The 19,064-nt window shown below is 42.5% G+C and overlaps 1 protein-coding gene across 17 annotated transcripts in view; it reads right to left on the bottom strand.

Annotated features, from left to right (window-relative positions):
• baz2ba (bromodomain adjacent to zinc finger domain, 2Ba) overlaps positions 1 to 19,064 on the bottom strand; it is a 67,790-nt gene that overhangs the window by 35,461 nt on the left and 13,265 nt on the right. For all 17 annotated transcript variants that reach the window (XM_026164810.1, XM_026164818.1, XM_026164848.1 and 14 more), the window contains exon 2: positions 18,497 to 18,539. The gene's annotated coding sequence lies outside the window, so the exon portion shown is untranslated. The remainder of the gene's footprint in view (positions 1 to 18,496; positions 18,540 to 19,064) is intronic.

The raw sequence follows: 19,064 nt of genomic DNA, 5'->3' as shown, positions 1-19,064 counted from the left end.
TAGATAAAATATAAAACCAAATGGCGTGCCACACGCATTCTGTATATTTTTGAAATGACAAGAAATCAGCTCTTGCCAAATGGCTTTATTTGCCTTTTCAAGCATAGTGTAGATGCCAAAGGCTGGAATCAACACCCCTACTCACCATCCGTCTCTGCTGGGTTCCCAGTGACAATAATGTGATTTTGGGACATGGTGATGACTCGGTGGAGAGGAATAGGATAGGCTTGTCACTTGTGTTTGATGTCAAACCTATGTGTGACAGAATAGTGTTACTCAGCTCAACCAGACATAGCACTACTCCTATTTCCTGGCCATAAATAGAAGAGAAAGAGATGATAGTGAGTGTGTCTATGTGCAAGTGTTGCAAAAAAAGAGGATAATCTGTGTGTATCTGTGTGCACACAAGCACACCCTTATGCACCATTCTAAGTATCATAAAGTAAGCTCAATAAGAAAATTCCCATCTCTTATGCTCATTCGCATCTGCATCCACCCAAAGCTAATTATTCTCCCCATGGTAACCTAGCAGGGTCTTCACATCAAAAAACCAGAAGTGTGTATCAGGCAATCATCCCTGATGAATCTGCCCTTCTCCCTCTGCTAGCCACTCACACTCATCTGCCAGTCTCAATGCTCATTACTGTTTTTCTGTAGACTGAACCAGATCTGCTCGCCACTGGCTGCATGTGTCTACAAGAATCTATAATGACTTCAGAGGACTTTGGAAGCACAGAATAACAAAAAAAATGCAACGCACATGCACAAACAGACACGCAACAGATGCAGCAGAGGCAAAGTGAGTAGTGAGCCAATGCCTTTTAAGGTTAATTATGATTTAAAACACTTTTTTAAATTACATTTGTGCTAGTTCACCTTTCACTACAGAGCTTTGTATGTAACTCAGTGCACAGCCAAACTGATGATGTGCAAAAAAATGTACCTCGAGGCCTAAAACATTGAGCTCAGATTCTAGAGTAACAATTCACTTCACAAAATACATCCTGCATATCAAATCCAGCAGATGCAATTCTCCGGTATTTAAAGAGACCTTTGCAGACGTTTGCACAATTCTGAAGTCGCAAACCATCTCAAAATCTAATAATCATATCTAATTTTTCTCACGAAATTTCCAAAGAGAGCAGTGCAAAAATACTATAATTGCTGTAAATATTAACTTTGATTGTAGTTAATGCCGTTAAATCCTGTGTTTTGAATGCAGAGAAAAAAAAACTACAGCAAAACTGATCCAAAACAGAAGAGCCACAGCAAACCGACGCTGAGTAGCAAAGTATTTAAGCAGAGATTCACCATTTATTGGGCCAGTAAGTGGAATTAGATCAACTGTATTGCATTCTCCGATGATCTGATTGGTCAACATCCTGAAAAGATGTTTCTACCATAAAACGAAATGGTATGTATACATAAAGGACTTTAATTTTATCTGACCTACTTCGTAATGCTAATGCTGCATCCAATAATCTGTCAGTGAAGCGATTGGTGGGTTCCCTGTTTTTACACTTATAAAAATTCATGTATGAACAGGTCAGGTTTGCAGGAGGATCTCTTCTTCAAACTTAGCATGATCCCAGCTCAATCCACACTTTTCAAGGTACAAGAAACAGCTGAACACAGTCTCACAGTGACCCACCCCCCTTAGTTTTTGGGGGTTTTTTTTGTTTTCCAGATTTATTTACAAACCTAAAGACACTTTACATGATAGAAATGGGAGATATTGCAGTTCATTTTCACCTGGACTGAGATGTCTAGCCTCCATTCAATGCTTTAATATTAATTATTATGAACAGAAAGGTCACAAAAATGACTGCAAATGCTGTCAATTAAAACTTCTAGAACAAAAATCAGAATCAACCCAGGAAATTGCAAAGGCTGTAAAATCTAACATCCAGTCATTTTTCTTTAATCTTAACAGACACTGTGTCAATAGTGCAATGTGTAATCTCCCTCAGACTAAGTTGATCAGTGCAAGCTTTGATTCTCTGTTTTGTAATGATGGCATTCCTCAATAACATGTGATGTAATGGCTTAACTGAATACAAAATGTAATAGATGAGATTGCACGTATTTTAAAAGTGTACTATTTCACTGATTTGTTGCATGTTGTTGAGCTCATGTTATGTATGACACCAGTGATGTGAAATGACACACAATCTATGCCATAAAACAAGGTTTACCCACATTGACTACTATTTAACTGACAAAATCTTAATAAGACAAACGTACATATTTAAATGAATGCAGGAAATAATTTTAACTACCAGGAAATAACATCAGTTATTAGAGAATAGCAAGCAAAAAAGGAGCGCGTGAGAGAGAAGAAGATGGGGGGAGGAGAGAAAATGAGCGCAGTACTCCAGATATGCATAATGCAAATGACATGCATGTCAAATAGCAAAACAAACTGACAGTGACAGAACAATGGAATAGCCAGAGAGCGGCCAGTCGTGCTAGAGCAATTGTTTGAGGCCCTCCTGTCCATTTCCATGGGAAGAAAAACATTTAGAGTTCTGTTCGGCTGAAACTTTACTTGCAAGAGATAACTGATATCACTGTGCAAATGTGACAGAATTCGGATAAGTGGTGCGATGGCTGGAATAGCTTATCCAAGACTACCAGTCACTTTTTTTTTTGTTTAATGCTGCTACTGCAGCACATAATGTGTTATTTGACAGAAATGAAAAGACATGTATAGTCACAAACCCTAATTTTTCACTCTTCCTCTCAAGCTGCTGCAGTCTTCAGTTTCCTTCCTTTGCTGATTGCAGGGCTCAGAAAATAAGTGTCCATGAAAAGAATAAATTAATTTGGTTTAAATGACCGTTATGGCCAGTAAAAACTAAAAAACTCTTATGGGTGAACCATGCAGCCAGTGGCATCCCAGATCATAGATTTTCTATATAGTTAGCAGCTCACTTAGCAATTACTGCTTAATGAAATGACTGCTCACATCTCTGGCTTATCTCTTCTCCAAATCCCCACCTTAACGCCTTTCTCCTGCCCAGTCCTTCTCCCCTTGTGCTCCACTGTTCACACTTCCTCTTATTTCTTGCTTTTATTAAAAACATTACCAACACCTGACAAATTGACTTCATTAACTGCTTTCTTCTCAACACAAACAGACAAATGCTAAAGTGCAAATGAGGTTCGAGGTGCTCTTAACAGAAGGGAGCAGAAAAGAAAGCATGTTTACAGGTATTTAGAGTGGCGAGCAATCCATGGTGTTGCATCTGTGTTTGAACACTGCAATCAGGTGAAGGTCTAAAAAGCCACAGAGTAGTCTTCAGAGCAACAATCTGGCAACCTACAGTAAGCTGTGATGGGAGAAAATCCACCAGCATTAAACTCAATATGTCAATCAGCTGTATTCCTCTGTTCAAATGTGTGCTTTACTTAATGTTAAACATGTGAAAATGACTGGCTGGAGGAGAATGGTGCTGTATTGACAGAGAGGGAGGCAAAGCAGCAGGCAGTCAGCCACTCTGTTCTGCTTCACTGCAACATGGGAGGGAGGCCAGCGTGGACACATACACACACGCACGCACGCACGCACACACGCACAGATGTAAAAACACACATACAGGCATGTACACAGGAGCAAGCACACGCTCGCACAAATGAACATACACTTACACTCTTCCTCTCTCGCTCAGTCTCTCTCTCGCTCTCTAACAAACACATGCACACACTCGCACACAGTGCAGCAGGTGAGGTGCCAGCACATCACAGCGCTGCCATTTTTCAGTGTCTTGCTCAGGGAGAAGCGCTCTGACATTTTATGAAGCACTCTGCAGAAATCAGCAGCTTGTAATGGCGGCTGGACTGTCACTCCTTTCCACTCTTCACACTCCCTCTATCTCCTTTCCTCACACTGCTTTTAAGATATTATCTCCACTGATTAGCATAATCTAATCAATTTTACAAAATTGGCTTTTAATTACAAAGAAAAATCTTTCTTCTCACAGTTACTGGTTAAGCCTTTGTTTTTGCAAAAAAAAAAAAAGAAAGAAAAAAACTCAAACTGAGGCAAGAAGTAAAACCTCAGCGAAAGGTTAGAAAATGCTACCTATCACCGGCTCATCTTCAATATGCTAGACAGCATGACAATATGAAATTAATACATTATGATTCAACAACCTAGTAAATGTCCCTGGTTGTACATGTAATGGTAAACAATTCTTTTAGATATGTGCATTTTAAAGCAGCTGTTTACTCGCTTCTTGTTTTTCTCTCTCTTTTTGACCCTTGGAATCATGGCTGCTAATATGACTGTACGTGCTTACTGGAAAGGCCAAGTGATTAGAAACTCAGCTGTTAAATATGTCCTCTGCATAAAAGAAGGGATCTATAACTATGATTAACTCTCTGGCATGTTGTTGTGCCTGACAAGCTCTCTGTTGAGCAATGATTAACAGCTTGTGACTCTACAAACCGCCGCTTGCACATTACCACAATGTTTACATTAGCCAGACCCTCACTGAAGCCATTACTGCTGTTGCTAAGCTAGCACTCATCATTGGAAGCTGAGCAGCGGGCAGCCTGTGGCCCAACAATTTACAATGATGACAAAGGTTGGCAAACGTGGCCTAAAGTTTACCTCTGAAGTTTCACTCAGGGCCAGTTTAACTCAGAACTGTATGCCCACAGGAAAAAAAAAATGTGATTCAACTTGAAATATGTGGGAAGTGTCAAGGCCAAATCTCTCAGTGTAGGCTACGCTATAAACCTTAAACTAAGCCGATTTCATTAATGTGACATTAGCATTTGTAATGAGAAAAGGGGGGAAAAACCCTTGGGACATCTTTGTGCTGTTACCACACACACATGAATGTGCATGCCCACGTACAGGCACACACACACACACACACACACGTGCAAACACAAACACACGCAAACACATAAGCTGCGATATCAGCCACTAATTTACATCCATATTACACAAGAATCACAAAATGCAGCCAAAGCACAGAGGGGAGAAAATGTTTGTATGTGCGTAGGTTTTCTAATGAACACCACAGATTAGTTGCTGTAAACTAACTGTGACAGTTAGTTCAACCTTTCCTGATGAGCTGGGCAAATAGTTCCAGACAAATAAAGCCTGGCATTCATTCCCGCTTTATCCTGCTCCAGACGGAAAGGAAGGAAGGAAGACTGTATCAAGAGCAAATCTTCAACAATCCCATCACTTTATTTATAACTTGCCAACGCACAACTCGGAGCTCATGTGATGCGTGACAACACTCCTTGTTTTTTTCTTTGACAAACCAAGCAATACATTAAGCTGACTTGTTTTCAATGTCCCTTTTAAGACTTCACAGATGTCCTGGCAAGCTTGTGCGTGTTGATTTGCTGGGCGAGTGACTGTAAGGTTTTTGTTTATTCAATATTGAGCTACATGTTTTCAGCGTAACTTTAGGGACCAACGGCCCTGTGCAATTAATGACTGGGTGAGCTGGTTAAAAATCATTTTAAAAAAGCTTGTCGAATCACAATGACATGACACACAATAATATTATTAATAGAAGAATATGCAACTTTGTATTTGTAGAAGTCTTGAGCCACCCCTCGTTTCTTTACATTTTGTTAGAAAAAATAGAAAGTAGGTGCAGTGATTTATAAGCATGTGCCAACATAAATATAATTACAGCACAAAGGAAAAAAACAAAAAAGGTGTTGTACAACTGTAACAACCTTGAAAGTCAATATCTAGTTTAACACAGCCTGAACTCTCATAGAAAAGTCCTCTGTCCTCTAGTTTCTTTAAGTAGTCTTCAGGAATAGTTCCCCAGGCTTCTCGAAGGATATTCAAAGCTCTTATTTGTATGTTGGCTGAGTTTGTTCTGTTCTTTGTCGAGATGACTCTTTCAATAATGGTGAGGTCTGGACTCTGGGAAGGTCGATCCATGACTGAAAGTGTTCCCTTGTGTGTCTGTTTCTATCCAGGTATGCTTTTCTGCATCAGTAGTGTGTTTAAGATCACTGGCAAGATGTTGCCAATCAGATGCTTTCCAGATGGTAGTGGATGCTTGATCAAAATCTGACAGCACTTTTCTGTGTTCATAATTCCATCAACTTTTTCAAGATCTCCAACATCACTGGCTGTAATGCAGCCCCAAACCATGACAGAGCCTCCGCCTGTTTTACACATGGCCACAGACATTCACTGTGGTACCTTTCTCCTGACCTTCTTTGTGGAAACTGAAACAATTTCAAACAGAAGTTTAAAATTCGGATTCCCTCCATGAGACCTGTTGTCAGTGATTTTCAGTCCAGTTCTTGTTTAATTTGGCATAGCTCAGTCTTTTCTCATGTGCTGTAGATAGTCTTTAGGCCTGTCAGCCCGTCTTTTGTCCTCCACTTGTTTCGTTTTTTTAAAAGACGCACTGCACATCATGCTGAAGTATGACATGTTTTCAGTTGTTTAAGAATCACCTTTTTGATGCACTAGTAGTTTATGGCTCTCAAACTATTCTTTGGCATTTTTCATAGATTCAACTAAAGAAATGGGAACAAATTATGAGGGCTGCTAGTAAGAAAGTGCCTAAATCTCAATTTAAAAATTGGATCTTTGGTAAACACTTGGTTACCCTTTGTGTGATTCCATTTTTATGCTTGAATGATTCATAGGTCAGTGTTACGTGGCTCAATAAACAAACAAACAAACAAACACATTTTTTAATCTACTTATTCCTTATCTTTTCACTGTTTATATGAGTGATGGATCAAATATTGTGATGTGAGACAACGCTGAAATGGTTTGGCTCTGATGTGCTGTAAAATATAAACATATGGATAAGTACAAAGATATGAATATCTTGCTAAATTTCTGTTTTAGAAGAAAGAAGAATGTAATTTTCACCTTCAAAAAAGTGAAAACTACAAATTATACAACATGGGATATCTGTGGAGATAAAAAAAAAAACCCTTGGTGGTGCTAACACATTATTACACGAGTGTTAACGATGATATGAAAAGATGTTATAAGAGAACAAAAAAACCCACTACTATACTGTAACAACAACACGCTATGTGATTAGCGTGTTGTTTATATTTTAATGAGGACCAGGCAGCAAATAGTCACTATGCTTACTGCTGGCTGTAGTGTCATAAAGACTTGTAATGTTGTCTGCTGCCCCCAATAATGAGAGCGGTTTGTAAAGACAAGAGGTTTTTTTTTTAGACTATAACGCCCAAACATATTGGAGGGGGGTTAGATGGAACAAAGGACCCGAGCCAGGATTAAATCAGAGACGTTGTGCACACTTGGAACGCATCTTGGCCATAAACGGGCATCAAGACTAACCAAATGTTGTTTATTTTCACACGTGCCTGTAATTGCAACAATAAGATATGTTGGTGAAAAAAGTATGTGTTTTCTGTTTTTATGACTGTGGAGAAAAATAATTCAAGTTGCTATGTAACTTGCCAAAATGCACGCAGCTGGCAAGCATGTGACCAACGAAAAACAATTTTCACTTGTTCCAAATTCAAAATAAAAGATATCGTCCTTTTTCTTTTCTTTCTTTTAACCACATCAAAAAAAACAAACAAAGAAACTTAGTGTGACCTTCAAGAAACTGTAAAAGGTACATGTTCAACAAAAGATAGCAAGAAACTGACACGAAAACAAGACCATACTATTATAAGACCTCTTTGTTTCTGCATCTGAGCTGGCTTAAAATGAGACAACTCAAGGAAATTCACAGTTCAGTGAGCTGAGATTAAGACCAGAACTGTACAACACTGTGGTCACCACAGTTTGCCTCGAGGCATGCATAATGTTACTCTGACATGGTTTGTTCTGTCTTTCTGTGCTGTTATTGTGACATCTGATGCCATGCAGTTTGGAATAAATGGTCATGGCAAAAAAGAAAAAAGAATCAAGGCATGACATTTGACAAGTGCTATCATCCAATCCTTGTGTTCTTGTAAATGTGACCCTGCCTATACCCTTCCAGTGTTATCAAATGGCAAAATTGGGACATCATGTGCCAAAAACCTCTATTTTTTTTCTACACCCAAGCAAAATTTGTACTAAATTTCATTAAACATTTCACATGAATTAGGGGGGAAAAGCACTTTCCTTTCAGTGCAGTTCAAAGTGTGATAAAACATGACACTTATATAACAAAAGCAGTATCATAATGGGAAACAGCTTCATTTTTCCAGTATCACCTTTCTGTGGCTCTATCCAGGACATTTTCCTCCCTCCTGGGGGCAAATGTTGAAGACCCTTTTAAAAGTCCAGCTGTGCCTTAAAAGAGTTAGTCACACCAGCAATGGGGTGCTTTGAAATGGTGTGCAGAATATCCACCAAGTAGTGCTCCTTTTTCCCCCCCCTTGACATGGCCCTATTTCCTGTATCACCACACTTCCCCTGTGTGATTTCATACAAAAAGCCAAAATATTTGAGTCTCCATTGTCAACTGTGTCAAACCCAGCTTTGACATTACTGTGCTGCAATTGCACTCCCCCAGGTGGATCTACACATGACATACGCACACACACTCATATGCACTTGCACACACTCACACTGACACTCGCAGTTACCTGTGTTCAACTGTCTTTTCATGTGAAACTAGACCCATAACTCCACCCTCTGGATCCTAACACTTCCTTTTAGTTGAGCCAATCGCAAAGCTTGCCATCAGCCCCCGTCTTGTTACCTGATATTATTTCAGGAGGAGTTAAGGAGAGCAAAGAATAGTGTTGGCTCTACATGAATGTCTGCTTGTTTTTTTTGTGCGCGTGTGTGTGTGTATCTGTGCTTGTGTCATGACGAGTAGATTCCTTGTGTAGCGAGGCTGAAACCGAAGCTGCCTGGGCCTGTTGTTGATAGCTGTGTCTCACCCACTCAGTGCCCCAGAGGGAGTCAGGACCAAGACCACTGCTCAGGGTCTGTCTGTTCACACACATGAAACACGGGCTTAGATTACACAGAGCTCAAATATGACTCATCCCAAGGAGGGGGTGGAGGAAGGCCTTCTCTGTTGTTTTGCACAAAAAGCGTGCGCACACGCAGACACACACTGCCCGCAATGATAGCTACATCACAGGCTCAGGAAGAAAGGACCTTGTGGTTCCACACACCTGCCAAAGACAGATGTTAAGAATAAATCAGAGAGAAGCTCAGAGTGAAGAGAAACTCCACACAGCCGTAACTCCACTAACTCACTGCACACTACACTAACTGGAGAGCAAACAGCTGCACATGACAACACACACCAGTGATGAAAGTAACAATAGCATGCATGCACCTGACATGCATACAGAAAGAGGCTACAACAAGGGTGGGAGAAAGAGTGTATTCAAAGTTTCTGTCTCACGGGCTCCGCTGGTGTTTTTTAGCGCTACTTTGCCGCCGTGTAACCAGCTCCCGTCCTCTCTGGAACTGAGGGTGTTTAAGTGCAATTGTTCTGGAAGAAGTCAAAATCCTCCAACGACAGACAAACAAGTCACAACAAGGCTGAAAGCGGTGTGGGTGGTTTTGGAGAGGAAGCTCGTTTTTCCGCTGCTGACTAAGTGAATTTCATGATTTCTTCATGTAAATATAGCACCACTGGGTTATGAAGAATCAACACTTACAAAGCCTGCCCTTTAACTTGTTGCAACGCAGAATAATATGCTCAAAATCTATTTTAAGGGCACTGTGACCTCTAAAAGCACAATTTAAACACCTACACAATATCATCCTACATCCTGTCAGTCATTGTGGCATACTTCCTGGTTCCAGAAATGATGTGTCAAAAAAAGAAAACTTAGATGCATTCACAGACAAGACTGCGGCTTTTGTCTGTGCTGGCACCTATGTCTAGGAGCAGCCGTGTTACTCTTTTTTTTATTATCAATTGACTAGCAAAGGCAGAGTGGCGTATGTAAGTGATGCGTACATGGCATGCATGGGTGTCATAAACAGACACCCTTTATGCTCTGTGGCCCAGAAATAGTGAGTTAACCAACGACAATTTGACTTTATCTCTCTGCGTGCTATCCTGAAATTCCAGCCTACTGGTAAACGCCAACTATGTGGCATCCTGTCACACTACAAAATGCATCTACGTGTACACGTGCGGTTGTTCGGACGTGCGCCGACTCAGGAAAGAAGAAGCGAGTGTGCGTGCTTTGCTTTCTCAAGGGGGACTTTTAAATTACGTTTGTGCAGAACTGAAAAACCGATGCAAGGAGAGTTAAAATTCATTCACAAAGAGTATCACTGGAGGTATTTAAATATCCAGTTAAAAAAAAAGTTTACTCCTGTCCACCATGCTTACAATTATTTGGCAGGATAAATCCCAACTCTGTCCCCTGCGATGCCGATGAGTCTAACATCCATGACTCAAGAGGTCAGGCGGCCCATGCAGGCTGGGAATTACGGGGTTAAGGGGATGAAACCAAGTGTGTAATGTGAGAAGACATGCCAACATGGCTTCTCAGGCAACAAACAGAAAGGCGACAAACATATCTCGGTGATTACGGGGAACGTGAGGTATGTTGGGAAGAAAGACTGTCACGTCATCCATGAGGGCAAGCTGGAAGAAGAATTGCAGTGGCTTTTTGAACTGGCTGAGTTTAGACATGTTAATCAGTAACAGCCTGTTGTACTTCAGACGGGAGGAGAGTGAGCACTGGGGTGTGTTTGCGTGTGTGTTTGTGTGTGTCTGGCACGTCCAACACCACTTGGATTTGAGCTGGGTTGAAGAAAGCGAAAGCTCCAGACCAAGAGATGATCCATCTGGACTGTTTCCTTACAAAACATATGGAAAAATGCAGAAGCTTTTTTTTTTTTCCCTTTTTCCGCCCACAATAGCTATTAATATCGAGCACAGAGCATTTGCTCATGCCCCACTAAGGATTGGAATCCCTTCTGAAACACAGTCATCTTGGAGGATTAGAAAAAAGTGGCCAGGCATTTTCACACACTCACCACATGTATTCTCTGTGTGCAAATATTATAATATAGTCCCATAAACGCTTACAGTAAACTAATTGATGGAACTAAACATATTATTCTCCCAGACACACACACATACATACACATACACGAAACACACACACACACACACACACACACACACACACACACACACACACACACAAACACAGACAGGATTTAGGTAAACTGAAATGACGTAATCTGAACCCACAGACATGACATGACTTATTTTGCTCAAGTCATCTGAACAAAGATAGCTTTTCTTTTCCGCTTTGGAAATAATTCTCGCGTGCATCAGCAAGGACCCCTAAATAATCACACCAACTACCTGACAGCAATTGTCCACAGCAGCGCTGAAACCTGTGTTACAATGACAGCTCTGTAAATTGTTTTAATTATAGCCAACACAGATAACAGCCTGTGGAAACATCACCCTTTTCTTCAAGTCTTTTTGTGCAAGATGCAAACATACAGTATTCCCTGAAAATCGCAGCTTGTTATGTGTGTATGTGTGTGCACGTATATGCGTGTGTGTGTGTGCGCGCGCGCATGTGAATACAATATTCATTTTGCTGCAGGAGGACAATCTATGCATAACAATGAGAAGCGCTAATGAAATCAGCCATCAACCTGCGATACATACATATTAAAGCAGGACCTCAGAGTGTCATTCGCTTAGTGCATCATTTGTTCCCAGTCGGTTTTTTCTCTCTGCCACCTGACCTTTAGAGTATGTACCCCCCCCCCACACCCCCTTCACTTCTCCACGCTAAAAATAGGAAGTGTACCTGCAGTACTGTGGCATTAAGCATACACATGTGTGTGTGCATGTCATTGCAGCACTGCACGAACATCATGACAATTCATTTAGAAATGTATACAGCACTGATTTTGGCACAAATGTTCGTTTTTAGGATTCATACACAGACAACTAGTGACTGTCTCCTCCAAGTTGAGAGATCTGACGATCACCTCTTAACGGATGATGTCAGCATTACAAATGTTAACCACTGTCAGAGCTGAATCTTTAGTATAATGTCATATCATCCCAACTGCCAGGCGATCATGCTCCTCCCTTCCCTCTAAGCATGCTTCGTGGCTATGGTCCCTCTGTCTCTCCCTCTCTCTCCCTAACCCCCACCCCCACGCTGGCAGGGAAATGGATCCCTCCACCTGACAGTGGCCATTTTGAGGCTTCTCTCCTCTCCTCTCTACCCCTGCTTCCTGGTAAACAATGGGAGAGGGATAATTGATCAAACAGCCAGGGAACCCTCCGAGCAGGGGAAGGTCACCGCCCGCCAGCCTAGCTCACTGTGAAGGAGGAGGGGTGTGTGTGTGTGTGTGTGTGTGTGTGTGTGTGTGTGTGTGTGTGTGTGTGTGTGTGTGTGTGTGTGTGTGTGTTTGGGGGGGGTGTCAGTATGTGTATGAACATTTGTCTGTGTGTATATGTTTTGTGTGTATGATTGTATTGCATCTATGAATGTTTTGTTGTGTATGGCCAACTGTGCAAAAAGGACACAGAGTATTTAGTGTCTATGTACAGTGTGTGTGTGTGTGCGTGTGTGTGGGGTGGGGGGGTGAAGGGGGTCTTTCTGACGCTCTTGAGCTGCCATTTTTCTTCCCTGACAAAGACTCCATCTGCCACAGAGCCATTTGCTGCCTCCCGAGTCGGCAGAGCATTCTGCACGCCGCGTTCACCTTGATGTCACCTCTACACAGCTCACGCCTTGCTGACGCTGTAGACACACACACACACACACACACACACACACACACACACACACACACACACGCACGTACACACACTTGAACACACAACAACACACATTACCTTTTCTCTCATCTAACCAAAGATATATATGCTTATTGTCTCTCACTCACAAACACACACTTTCAGTTTTTGTCATGCACATATTATCTTGGCACTCTCTCTTCACACACACACACACACACACACACACACACACACACGCACATATTGAATGTGTATGTGTCAAGACAGCGGCCCTCCCTTTTCCTCTGCATGGCTGATATCACTGTGCAACCATCAGCGCTGTGCATTGTGGGAGTGTCTGTTGGGGCAGAGAGACGCGACAGGGGCTGAGGGATTCACACGCCTCTGAAAGACAGCCAGAGGGAGAGAGAGAGAGAGGGAGGGAGACAGGAGGGGAGGGAGGCAGAGAAAAGAGAGAGAGATACGAAGGGGGCCGGTAACTGGAAATGAGAGATGGCATTTTAAAGAGGAAGCTGAATTTCACCTGCAATTACCGTAGCTCCGGGGCACATGGCTCGGTTAAGAGACATTTCATTCCAAAGCCACTGCATATAGCTGCCGCACTGAGCCCTGAGAGGCGCATAAAGAAGCAGGGAGAGAGAAAATAGAGCGGTGGAAAACTCTCCTCTGCCCTAGATGGCCCTCAGCAGATGCAGTGATGAAAGAGTGGAGGCAGTCAGGGATGTTAACTGGTAAATGAAACCTAGCAGAAAGAGGTAGCATAGAAAGGAAAACAAAACAGAACTAAAGTAAGGAAAAACAGACAGATAAAGAGACAGAGAAAAGAAAATGGGTATCACATTCAGCAGGCCTCAACTCAACCATCTGCACACCAGACCAGACGGTTGAACTGGGACTCAGAGCGCACACGCACGCACAAACACATGTACACCCACTGAACAAAGAGAAAATCAAATCCAATAATCATAGACACTCACTCTCTCACAGTTAACTACAGGGAAAGCTGGCTATGTTTAATGATTAATATCATTCTTAGTATTCATTCTACTCTTTCGATGAAACCTAAACCCTCTCCCTCTATCTCTTCCTCTTTCTTTCTCTCAGAACTCCAAATCAAGCCATAATGGTTTCCCTGAGGCTCAGTGTCCTGGCTAGTTTCACCAGGCACACTGCTGTGTTTCATAGGAGAAGTGTGACTGCACAGAAACCGTAATGAGCTCTCACTGGGAGCTGGGGGCCTCCTGGCACAGCTAATGGCTTCTCCTGACTACAGCTGTATCCAGGTTACAACCTGGCCTGGCACAACAGGCCCTGGGATGCACAGGCCCAGTAGGGACAAACTATTCCCAGCCACAGGCACACAACGTAGGCAGAAAACGCATCCATAGCAGTGGACTGTGTTTAGTGTGTGGGTGTTTGAAGTAGAGAAGGAGGAAAGAAGACCTGGGGAAGAGAGTAAGGGGGCAGGAAGTGGGAGAGGATGTTGAGAGAAAAGGGGTTGAGCAGAAACACAGACCAAGGAATACAGACAGTTGAAGACATGTGGTTTGGCCATAAATGCGGCAGATAGACCCAATAAACCTGAAAGCTTTCATAAGGGAAACAGCTGGTGTGTGTGTGTGTGTGTGTGTGTGTGTGTGTGTGTGTGTGTGTGTGTGTGTGTGTGTGTCTGTCTAAGACTGGCATGATATCAGATTTTCAACAAAATTATCATGTCCTATCTATCTATAAAGGTTAATATAAACATTAGGTCACCATGTCATTTTTGAGTACAGATCTCACCAACACTCCTTTCACAACCACAATGTGCAGACATGTCTTCCTTATTGGGGACAGAAAGGCAAGTCCTCATAATGTAAATCATTAAATTTTAAAGTGATGACATGTTGTCCAGTTAAGGTTAGGTTAAAGTACAGGGGAGTAAGGCAAAGCTAAGCTTGGAATTACTCTCCAGGAAAAGAATGGAAGTCAATGCAAGGCACTGTGGATGTTTATGTGTGTATGTAAGAGAAAGAGATGAGGAAACTCTGTGTGTGTGTGTGTGTGTGTGTGTGTGTGTGTGTGTGTGTGTGTGTGTGTGTGTGTGTGTGTGTGTTTGACTTGGGGGGGGGTGTGGGGGGGTCTGCTTAATTATCTCCATAAGACAGTAACCCTGCATTTTCTAACAGCGCATGCATGCACAGACTAAGTACAGACAATAATGATGGCTTTTTATAATAACAACTCTGCTAATGATAACCAATTACTAATAGTCATATTAACCCATTTGGCTAAGCTTCCAAAATTAAAGCAAAACAAAACACAAAATCAGAACAATCAAGGACAAACAAACATCAAATTTAGAACATAATTGGCTTTAAAACCTTTAAATCTGGTGAACCATGTGACCCACAGAAAAAAAGACAACATCTGGGTTAGGCTGATGAAAGGGCCAAATGCTCTAAGATGACGTCGACAACTTTGCAAAAATGTCTTAGATACCATTTTCTACTCAGGGTGAGGGTAATGTGATTGGTAGGTTGGTAAGTAAGTGCAAGAGATGGCAAAGGATGGATCATCACTTGTTTTCAAACCTAACAGTGAAACAGGCATTAGAGCTGCGTCCAAGGAGCTCAAATTGCAATCCCGTTTGTATGCGGCTAAAAGGTTTGTGATGCATGGGGTTTAAAGGTCTACTCCTAATGTTTCATAAATTACTGGTATACAATTATGTTGCATTATGACACCCAGAACTCAGCATTGTATAGCCAACATCAAGCCCGTACTACAACAAATACAACACAGAGACATACACACACACTCCTGTTGTTGCCCTCTCTAGGAAAGCTCACAGCTTGGGTTCTTTAGCTCCTGTTTTGTCTGGCCTCCATTCAAAATGGCCCCCTCATGACCACGCACATTATGGTCCGGGCAGGCAGCCCCTGAGTGGACTGAGGCTCCCTGGGTGCAAGCAGTGATTCATGGCACAAGTGTCTGTAAAAGAGCAGCCTCACCCCACGCTGCAGCCCTTCATGGGGACAAGAAGAGCAGAGGCTGTTTGGCAGTGGGGGTGAATCAAAAGTCTGGCTACAGGACTGAGCCCTGTCGAGATCATGCGGGCCAAGAGAGGCAGAAGGGGAACAGCCAGTGTGTTTCCTCATGTGCGTGTGTGTGTGTAGAAAGCATGAGTTTGAGTGAAAGCGACACAAAGACATGGATGGCTAAGCCCAAAGTAATGCTAGAGTGTGTCTGCTGAATCTACTCTGCTCCCTATCCCGAGGACAATCACACAGTAGCTTTTTAACAATCTTAGCTTCGAGGCAAGTACAAAGTACTAAATGTTTAGGAGTTATCTCTAACACTTCCCCAATCTAACAGAGCACCAGTTTAAAGGGCACTGGGAAAAAAAGACACTGTGAGAAACAAAGAGGGCTCATGAATAAGAGCTGAAAAATGATAGTAGTTGCTAGGATTGATGAAACCCTATTCAGGTTTTGTGACAGGCAACGAGACACACAAATTCTTTCCCCTCAGGCTAGAAGGTGTAATTTCCCCTTCCACTGCCACAAGAGTCATGTAAAAAATTATCTATAGCTCAGTGACTGACTGCTTCGAAGTAATTCCAAGCAGTAATTTGTCCTTCTATCTATCTATCTATCTATCTATCTATCTATCTTTTCAGAGACACTCAGAATAGAAACACTGGCATGCTACTCTGTTGTAACACACGGTGGGATGCGGATGGAAATGCTGGCCCCACAGGACACACACACACACACACACACACACACACACACACACACACACACACACACACACACACACACATAAAGAACGGACTGCTGTGGGGCTGACGCAAGACTATCTCTGTCTCACGTGTCTCTCCCCTACGGCCGCCCGCTGCTCCTGACCTTCGAGATGTTTTTCTCTCTCCTTCTCCCTCTCCCTTTATTCCTCTCTATTTCACACTCACATAACACACACACATACACACACACACACAGCTCCCAGCCACTCAGTATTTTGTCATTAAAAAGCATTGCATTTCAAGCTTGGATCAAGCAGATGGGGCTGCGTAAGCATTGCTGCTCCTTCGCACAGCACCTTGGCTTAAGTACAGATAGTTTACATGCAGTACGGCACTCTCGCTTAAACACGCGCACACAAACAGACATGCGAGCGCACACATGCACACGCACAACCTTCCTGGAACCGGAGAATCAGCCCGTTTGTGGATGGCTGCTTCACTCGGGTACTGTGCATCTCACTTGTGTGATGCCTAGCTGATGTGGCTGAATACTTTAAGACATGCTCTAAAAAATAACAGCGCTACACAGCAGACGAGGGTATCGTCTCTTAGCAGAGAAAGCCTCATTCTTATCCTAACATATTTTGTAGTCCTTTCCGTAGACCAGTGGTTCGTGCCTTGCAGTGGCAAAACACTGACATAAATACTCACATAAAGTTCAATGGGTTCATAACACACACAATTACACACCCACATGCGTACGTGAATGTAATATAATTATATCTCTGTGCCATTAGACACATTTCTCTGTCTTTCTTTCATTTTCTCTCACCCTCAACATTTGCATATTCCTTTGGGTGTTTGAGTTGAGCAGCTCTTTCCTTTTTCCTTCTCTTGTCTTCCAAGCAACAAATGTCAGCTAATTACACCATAGCTGTTTGGATGAGCTCCATCTTTCCCCTGTGCTCTGCTGTGCTTGTTCTCTATGGGGCTGCAGGAAGAGTCAGGCAGCCAAGACACCAGTTAGGAGCAGCCAGCTGTGGGGGTTGAGCTAGAAGGCTACCCCCCCCCACACACACACACACACACACACCCCACCACCACTACCCACCCCTAGAAATTGATTCCCCAAGAGAGGACTCATCAATACTTATCACAAATGATACAAGCAGCCCGCACCAACCTGCAGGGGATATAATGTATCATTCACAGCCAGAGATGAAGCAGTAATGGTTAGACCTGATAGAATCGGGTCTGCTAACGCACAAGGCTAAAAAGACAGTCACGGGCGAAACAAGTATTTCACTGAGCTCTGCATTCAGCAAAAACCTTCTTTTAAAAGATCCAATTTGATCTGGTGACACACTCACAGGCACAAGGCCATCAAGTCAGGCAGGAGAGAAAGTGCAAGTCATTGTCTGTGTGTGTGGAACAATAAACTGGCACACCACTTGGTGTGTGTGAAGTGAAGCCTTGAGGACGCAGCCGCGCCCCTGAGTACAGCTTGCTCTCACACACAGACACAGCGAGAAAACAGAGAAGGAAGAAAGAAAGGGTCTCAAAAAGGAGAAGATTAATGCTACACGCAGAAAGACACACAAACAACTAAACCCAATCCAAGATCCTAACCCAGAAGCACTGTCGGGCACAGTTAACACCCATTTACATTCAGTGTTGGGTCTGAAGAGATAGCAAACTCAAAGGATGTTTATTAGGCGCGTACGTTTCATACAAATATTCTGATTAGAATGGGAGAAATCTAATTAATTGCTTGATTCACTGAATGAACCCCGAATTTGTAATGTAATCATAACAACTGCTTTTCAAGGGGCTCTTGTTAAATTTAATTGGGGGAGAAGAAAAAAAACATCCTCTTTCACTGAATGAATGAAAATCAAATTAGGCCTGAAACTGGAGGAGTCTGCAAGTTTGTTCTGTTGCGCCATAAAAAAAAAAGAAATAATTTTTTAAAAACCACTGTAAAAGCAGAAGTGTGTGACAATGTATATTTTCAAAAGTCACGCATCAACTATTTTGTAACATGCATTTTGGGCAGTGTGAGAGATTTTAGAGATGCACTTACTGTTACAGGTGTCTTCAGCTCTTTGACATCACTGCTGTAACACCTGGGGAAAAGCAGAAACAAGAGATCACTGTGGTTCGGGCCGAATACAACAATCTGACTCATAAGAAGAGCAGCATTCTCAAAACGGGCAATTTTGATATAGTACTATGAAGCTTTTTTCTCTTCTTCTTTCATTTCACGACCTGAAAGCTGGCGGAGGCCCTAAAAACTACTTGCACTTCAAAGTTACAGTTACACAGCTTAGTATTTGTGGTTTTCCAGACACATCAAAGGAAAAAAATACAGTGACGTCTGAAACACAGCTGTGGCTACACACACACACACACACACACACACACACAAACAGAAAGATATTCACACCCACAAAAAGTCTCTTTCTCCCTGAGCCCGTTCTTGCAAAACCTGTTTGTTAGAACTGAATCTAGACATTGGAGCTTCAAGTGTGAGGATATTTTCCCTAAACACAAGACAGTTCTTGCAGAGAACCAAGCCTTACCAGCGTTCTCACGCCCATCTCTCATGCATTGTCTCTAAGGCCCTCCTGTGCACTTACAGACCGGGCTTA

This window comes from Astatotilapia calliptera, chromosome 1 (assembly GCF_900246225.1).
Source record: "Astatotilapia calliptera chromosome 1, fAstCal1.2, whole genome shotgun sequence".
Taxonomy (NCBI): Eukaryota; Metazoa; Chordata; class Actinopteri; order Cichliformes; family Cichlidae; genus Astatotilapia; species Astatotilapia calliptera.
The sequence above is the reverse complement of the archived record's forward strand: the minus strand, read 5'-3'. Positions and strand labels throughout refer to the sequence as shown.